This window comes from Panthera leo, assembly GCF_018350215.1.
Source record: "Panthera leo isolate Ple1 chromosome F3 unlocalized genomic scaffold, P.leo_Ple1_pat1.1 chrF3_random_Un_scaffold_30, whole genome shotgun sequence".
Taxonomy (NCBI): domain Eukaryota; kingdom Metazoa; phylum Chordata; class Mammalia; order Carnivora; family Felidae; genus Panthera; species Panthera leo.
Window position 1 is genome coordinate 249,344 of NW_024962231.1, and position 7,760 is coordinate 257,103.

The window sequence follows — 7,760 nt, forward strand, 5'->3', positions numbered from 1 at the left end:
ACATTCCATAGTGAGTTTATTTTAAAGGAAGTTCGGTTTTCGTAACTGCAAAAATAACTCATTGTGCAGATATGCAGACATTTAGGATACTGGTGTTTGTTTTTACCCTTTGCTACAACTATACGGCTATTTAAAAAAAGAGAGAGAGAGAGATTTAAACAACCGAAATGCTCTACAAAGAGAGAATGGCTAAGTACAAATGACAGCATAGAAATAATCAGCCAGCCTACAGAGCAACACGGTGGGGGGGGGGAGAAAAAACTAAGGGTGTAACCACTGACCAAAGCAGAATACTAAATTCTTCCATATCACAGGCACAGCTAAGTCAATATTTGCAAGAATAGGAAGAAGGTCAAGAAAGGAATATGGGAAAACACAAAAAGCAGATACATCTTTCAAAAGCAATCTTCCTGGGGGGCCTGGGGCGGCTCAGTGCGTTCAGCGTCCAACTCTTAATTTCAGCTCAGGTCACGATCTCACAGTTCGTGGGATCGAGCCCCGTGTTGGCCTCTGTGCTAACAGTACAGAGCCTGTTTCCCACTCTCTCTTCTCTCTGCCTCTTTCAAAATAAATCAGTAAACTTTGTTTTAAAAAAAGCAATCTTCCTTACGGTTGTCAGACTTGTGTTTATATGATAATGTTTTAATTCACAGACTGATTGACAGGAAACCATTAGCTAACTAAGAGTGTGGGTAGTTTGCAGAGAAGGAACAAAAGTCACAAATGATGGAAGTTTCGCGAACAATGAATCAGAGACTCTAAAGACGTTACAAGTCGCATCTGCTGCGATTGAGCACCTGCTTCTGACACAACCAATCTGATAACCACAAGGCCACCGGACGAGGGATGACAAGGACGGTGGAGATGGGCCCGTACTCACCGTGGCCACGCCCCTGGCCTCCTGGTAGGTCACCTTGATGATGTCTGTGGTGCTGGTGTTGAGGAAGAAGTAGCCAGAGCCTTCTCTGATGTGCAGCTCAGCCTGCAAGGAAGGGTGGGCCTGGGTGTCGAAGGCGAGGCCCCCCCGTGGGTCACGCCCAGGTGGCAGGTGGAAGGGACCGTACCTGCACATCGGGGTGGTTGTAGATGGTCCCCTCTTCCGGGCTCACCCTCACGTCCTCCACCAGGATGAGTTCCATGGAGGCCGACACAGGCGTGAGAGGGTCGTGCTGAAGGGGTGAGGCAGTGCTATTAGATCCATAGGCAACGGCCCAACCCTGGCCAGTCTGCGGGTCGCCCCCCCCACCGACCCCTGCCCTGAAGGAGCATGGAGACCCCAGGTCCTGGCGTCACCCCAGGGCACTCATTATGTTGGGGACATAAGCCCCAGTAAAACCATCATGTTTCAAGCCCAGCTTAGAGGACACATTCCTTTGAGGCAACCAGAATTCTGCCAAGGCCGGTGCCCCACCCCAGGTGGCCCGGCCCCATGAGAGTGGTGATTCCCACGCACTCCAGGAAAGTGGGGGTGCACAGCAGATGACCTGCTGCAGTGCCCTGTGTGAGGGACGGGGACACGGGCAAACAGCATATAGGTGCTGAGAGGAGGGGGCGTGGAGGCGTCCTCACGGGGGGCTCATGGGGGATGCAGCACAGCCCTCACTCCCCTGGGTGCTGCCCGTATCCGTATGCGAAGCTGCTGCCTGTCCTTCCAGGGAGACTGCTGGACCCAACCCGGCCCTGTACTCACCTGCTTCAGCACCCGTCCCCGCCCAGCCCTGTGCTAGCCCTGGGGGTTCGACAGCGGTCCTCAGGCAATGATGCAGATTTAATCCAATGTCAGGATTACATTATAAGGGACAGTAAACGAATGGCCTGTGTCAGCGCGTAGGACAGGTTGTGAAGGCGACGAAGGGCCAGGTAGGCGCGAGGGGGGTGGGGGGGGACTCTCAAATGAGCAGACACCCAGAAGTGAAGGCGTGAGCAGTACTGCTAGAGAAAAGCTCACAGGCCAACAAGGCTAAGTGCAGATGCCCTGGAGGGGGAGGCCCGCGAGGCCACCCACAGCCAAGGGACTCCCTGTGCAGGTGGGGACAGACGACCTCGGGCTGAAGCCACCAGGGGCGTACAGGTGTGCTCCTTCAGGGCCAGCCTCAGTGCCGCTCCCACTGGGGTCTCCACCCCCTTGCTCCCCCCCCACCCGGGAGACAATTTCAAGCCCCGTCTGCTGGAACTTAGGGTCCCTTGGAACCCCATCCCACCCTCTCCTTCCAGCCATTATCTGCTGCCTTCACCCTACTCAAAACCCACGTTGGTGTGGGTATCATTCAGCAGGACCACTCTTGGGGAGCCCTTCCATGCACCCATTTGCCACCCAGGAGCAGTGCCTCTGCGGGGGGCCCATGAGATGCTGGGCTGGGGAGGCTCGGGTCAGCGGGCCTTGACCCAAGCGTATGCAGATGATGGCAACAGTCTGTACGTGCAGGGATGTCTGTACCATACCAGGGGGCGCACAGGGGGATCTGAGGCCTTGGGCAGCTACTGTGTGCCCAGGGTTCAGGGACTGCTTCCCAGAGGCTGACACTGTGGCTGAGCCTAACAAACAGGAAGTAAGGGAGTGAGGGGACAGCATTCCAGGCAGCGGGGACTGGAGCTGCAAAGGCACAGAAGCCCGAGCCACCTGGGCACAACCTCGGGCGGGGTCTGAGGTCAGGGCCACGAGTGGGGGGCGGGGGGAAACAGGCTGGACAGACGAGGCTGAGGGCTCCCAAAGCTGTGCGCCGGGGCCTCGAGGTGACAGGGCCAGACTGCCTGAATGCCAGGCGTGTGGGGCAGGGGTACTGGCGGCCAGAAGCCAGAGGGAAGGCGCTCGATTCAGGGATGGGTTAGTGAACAGAGGGTGCGACCCAGCAAAGGGACTCAGGACACTGGGAGGCCGGACAGGATGCAGGCAGACGCGGGGGCCTCCCCGCCACCGGCGGGCCTGGGGACGTACCGGCTGCACCACTCTGGCCGTGCTGAGGTGGGACTGCTGGTAGCCAGTCGCGGTGGCGGAGATGGCTGTGGTTCCCGACGCCTCGTGCACCGAGATGGCCTGCAAACCTGAGTCCAGGGAGAGGAAAACGGGTGTCGGGTTTTGCCCCCTGCCTCCCTGTGATTTGCAGTCTTAAATCTCCATAGTCCTAAACATACATCACTGAGTCTGTTTAAACTGCATGCACCATAAGAGTTAGCGGGCCCTGAGCAAAAGGCCCACGGTGCAGCTTCGGGGAGCTGCACAGGACTCCATGTGTGGCTGCCGAGGGGTCTGTGAAGGCAGCATGACTCAGAGCAGCACGGGTCCCAGAGGCTGGCTGATCCGTACAACCGGGGATGGGAGACACACCTGCTGTGCACCCTGAGCCCGTGTCCCCATCCCTGAAATAGAGATTCCAGGTCCTGCCTCACAGAACGTCTGTGCAGGATCAAAGCAGAGGAGTGAACTTGCTTCCTTTCCGTTCTGGATAAAGGGGAGTCCCCAGCGAAGGCCCCCAGCAGCCGCCAGCCCTCCTCAGCACCCCTCTCGTCTGTCTGGGGTTTCACGACACCCTGTCCTTCTGACCTGGGTCGTTGGGCTCACCACCCAGCTCACCGTGCAAATTCTTCTGGCCGCTCCCATCGTCCCGGGCCACCAGCTGCATGGGCAGGCCAAGGTTGAGGTTGATACTGGCCAGCGACGGCCTGGTCGACTCCCACTGGATGTTCAGAGAGCTGAAGTTGTCGAATCTGTGGCCCTGCTGGTCGTAGGCGGCCAGGTCCAGCAGGGGGTTGCGGTGGCTGGAGACTGGAACCTGCGAGAAGCAAAAGTCAGATGTCGTGGCCAAGCCCAGGCCTGGACACAGCCACTCTTGACCATGCGGTGCACCCTGAACCTGGCTGACTGCCTTCGGAAGGGCTCCCGGCATCCTGGCGATGGAGGGGGGCAAGTCACTAACTACTGCTGTGCAGCGGTCAAGATGCTTCATAGGCTCGTCCAACCTGGTGTCTTAGTCCACCCCGTGGTCCTTTAGGGGGGACCAGTTTGCCCTTTCAAGGAGGCCTTGGCGATATCTGAAAGCATTTTTGATTTTTATAGCTGGGTGGGGGTGCAACAGGCATCTAGTGGGTAGAGGTCAGGGATGCTGCCTAACACCCTCTAATGCACAGGACAGCCCTCAAGAAGGAAGGATCTGGCCCCAAAGGTCAGGAGTGCCAAGGTCAAGACACCCTGCCCTAGAGCCCTCCCCCAGCCAGGCTGCTCTCTCCTTCCTCTCTTGGCCTCACCTTTCCAAATCCTTGCTACCTCCTCCCTGCCCCACCGAGCCCCTCCAAGAGGAAGGCTGCCCCCACCCGGGTTTCATAGGAACGCCAGTTACAACCTCCAAAATATTCCAGAGCCATTCGGCTTGCAAGGCTCCTTGCAGAGCCAAGTTCTCACCTGATCCTTAAATATCCCAATGAGATGGGAGCTGTCGTCCCTATATAAAGGGTGAGGAAGCAGAGTCCCAGGGAAGAAAAGGAACAAATAAAAGGCAACTCCGAGAATGAGTAGCACACCCTTCGGGGTTCGGCTCCAAACCCTGAATTACTAACCACTCTACCATTACCTCTTGCTCCCCAGGCAAACCCACCCTGGGCAACCCAAGTCAAGTCGCCCTCCTTCCTCCCAGACGCTGCTTCATCCCCCACCCTCCCCGCCTCCTGGCAAGGGGGCAGGTGGGGCAGGTAGTGAAGCAGGGACCCTAGGTACATAGGCATCCGCGTCCCCCTGCCTGGCCTGGAAGCTCGGCCTGTCACCACCCCAGGCAAGCCAGTGGGAGTCACAACAGGGCCCACCTCCCAGGACTCTGTTTTAACCAAGGGTCATATGAGACCATTTGCAAGAGGTCGGCTCACTGTAACAAACGTGCAGGCAGGGACACGGGCGGTCGTGCGCATTTTTTTAAAAGATGTCCTGTGAAAACCAAGCCACAATAAGTTACTGTTTTCCATTAAACATGCTGAATTATTTGATCCCATATCCATACACTTTTACTGTGTTAAATCCTAACTGTTGTGACAGCATGCTTAGCAACTAGGGTACATTAGTTTACATCTTTTTATAGATAATCTAAGAGGGTTAATTTTTCTTTTCCAGTTTTTAATCTTCTTCACCTCTTCCAAAGAAAAACAAAGGAAACATTCCTAGAATACTCACACCAACAGCTTTGCCATGTTTCTACGAACACGTATTTGCCACGTGTCCACTTGTTTTGTTGTAAAATCAGGAACTGACAAGCCTAATCTGAAAGCAAAAGCTTCAACTGGGCCTGCAAATTCTAGTCCAGATAAATCTGACACAAGATTTCCCAAAGCAGCAGCTGCCATAGTTGATATTCCCCCAAAATTCCAATAGACATCTCAATATGCCTGCAACAATCGTATTCGCATTATCCAAGAAGCCAAGCACTATGAAAGATATTGCAATGTGGATGAATACCTATCTCAGTTATCCTGTTGTGGGTGATGGCGCTTCCAATTTTTCCTGGGCGGTGGTAATGGAATGGAGGGGGTGTAGCTCCTCGAGCAGCCAGCTCCTCTCAGTGGAGTACAGGTTGTACATGAAGTTGCACGCATGCCCGGTGCTGTGTTCAGCACCTCCCTGGGCTCCTTGGGGCTGTTTTACCAGGGGCCGCTAGAACCAGCAGCCCCCACCCACAGCAGCACCAAGACTGCGGGTGGGGCGCAGCGGCCTGACCAGGCCTCAAGCTGCAAGGGTGTCAGGCTCCTCAGCAGGCAGAGCAGCCTGGACCTGGCTTGCTGAGGAGCAGTGACAGGGAGCAGAGCAGGGACCACCCCCCCCCCCCCGCCCCCCGTCCCCGCCTCCGTGCAGTCCCAGAGAACAATTTCTGGCAAGGCGGGGGAAGAAGGAGCTTGACTCCCCCTCATATACATTCTTAAGAAGACCCAGACTCTTTGTTCAAGTTCTTCTATAAGCGCTTCCCCACTTACAGTGGACCTCCCGTTTCTATCTCCTACTCTCTCAGGATGGGCTCGCTGCTGTGTCCAATCACCAGGTGGCTCTTATCTTGGTGTCACTCCGGTATCCAATCAAGAGGAAGTTCTCAACGTATCTTGCTCACTTGCCCAGTCACCAAGAGCCTCTCATATTGCTCTTAACCAGGTGTCCAATCACCTGGTGGCTCTCACCTGGCCCTCCTCCCTTCCTCCCCCAGGGGCCATCTTGGATCCCGCAGTGCAGGGACAACGCACGACGGCATCTGGAGCGTCCTCCTTCAGCGCAGAGCCTGGCTCTTTCTCCCCTCTGGCCCAGCCTTCCTGTCCCAGTTGAGAAACTGGAGGTGAGGTCAGTGACCCGAGGCTCACAGGCCCTGGGAGATGTGGTGTAAACAGGGTTGGACATGCCCTGCAGTCGTGGTGTTTCGTTTGTCATCAAGTCAGGTTATTTAGTCCTATAAAGAGGTCAGCGCCCTGTGGTTGTGTCTCATTTCAGGAGGTGGGGGTTCAGGTGCACCAAAGTTGGGGTGTACGTGTTTGTATCAGGATGTTAAGGGGTGTTTCCGTGGAAACAAAAGGTCAAAGGTTAATGATTGGGGCAGATTATAATCCCAGTTCTGAGTTCTGAAGGCAGCAGGTGGAAATTACTAGATGTTGGTTTGGAAGCCTCTTGTTGTCCCACCTCAGCCTGCATGGCTTTGGGAAAAGGCCAGTTTAGTCCTCAGTGATTCCAAATCAGAAATAGGAGAAAATTGCACACGTGGGTTTGGAGACTTTTTGTGAGATGTTGCAAGAGCCTGGAAGGATCCAGCCCTCACATAGTTTATAGCAAACAGGTCACAGCGAACAGGTTTAGAATCCAACGTCCACACAACTGTGTGGTGAATCTTCATTGTTCTCTTAAGTTAACCCCCCCAAATATGCATGCTAATGGTCTCCAAACTCACTCTGTCATGACTTGAATTCCATTTTCTGTGATCCCCGTCCTGCCTGTGGGGACTGAGGACCATGGTACTGTGTCCACTCATCCTGTCTGTCTCTGTCAATTGAGGGTTTTCTTTACAGCAACTGTAGGAAGGTCTGTACACAAGAAACTCTATTTGCAACTACTCAGGTCATGGTAAATGCTGAAATCACAACTACGAAAACCTACATTATTCCCCTTACTTCCAACTGTGGTGCAAGTGAGACTAATTTGTTTGCAAAGTAAGTATATTTTCACGATTCTTGTCCTGGTTCTTTACATAAGTGCAGCAAGGATAGCCCTCGATCATGTAGGCTATTTTCAACCCACTTTGCTGGAACTTATCCTATGAAATCTCAGATTAATTTCTAACAGCTCCTCAAGGGCAGAGGCCAAGCCAGATATTTGCCATCAGACGTTGCCTGCAGTTGCCACTGATTTGGGTTAACTCTTTTCTTCTCAAGGTCTCCAAAATATCCCGAGGTTCTGGCGCTTTCCCAGAAGTGGGTCTTTCACTCACCTGAATGGGCTGCTGGGAATCTTGCAAGCAAGGTATCTGGCTGCTGTTTCCTGGGGCTTCATTCCTTCAAACTGTCTGGTCACACCTGAGAGAGAGAAAGAGAGAGAGCAGGGGAGGGGCAGAGACACAGAATCCCATGCAGGTTCTGTGCTGTCCCCACACGAGACTGAATCTCACACACCCTGATGTCATGACCTGAGCCAAGATCAAGAGTCCTACACTTAACCAACTGGGCCACCCAAGCACCCTTCGGTTGACTGTGATTCATGAATATTGTGTTGGTATTATTTTGGTATCTCCTCTGCAATGTCTAGTAAAGAT

The 7,760-nt window shown here is 54.2% G+C and overlaps 1 long non-coding RNA gene and 1 pseudogene across 1 annotated transcript; both read right to left on the bottom strand.

The window, feature by feature from the left end:
* Positions 1-559: 559 nt before the first annotated feature.
* On the bottom strand, positions 560-3,358 carry LOC122212802. The gene is made up of 3 exons (XR_006199331.1): positions 2,936-3,358; positions 1,065-1,169; positions 560-982 (listed from the first exon to the last, which is right to left on the bottom strand). It is a non-coding gene; the product is annotated as an uncharacterized LOC122212802 (long non-coding RNA).
* A 1,719-nt stretch (positions 3,359-5,077) lies between these two features.
* On the bottom strand, positions 5,078-7,501 carry LOC122212812 (annotated as a pseudogene).
* Between the last annotated feature and the right edge of the window lie 259 nt (positions 7,502-7,760).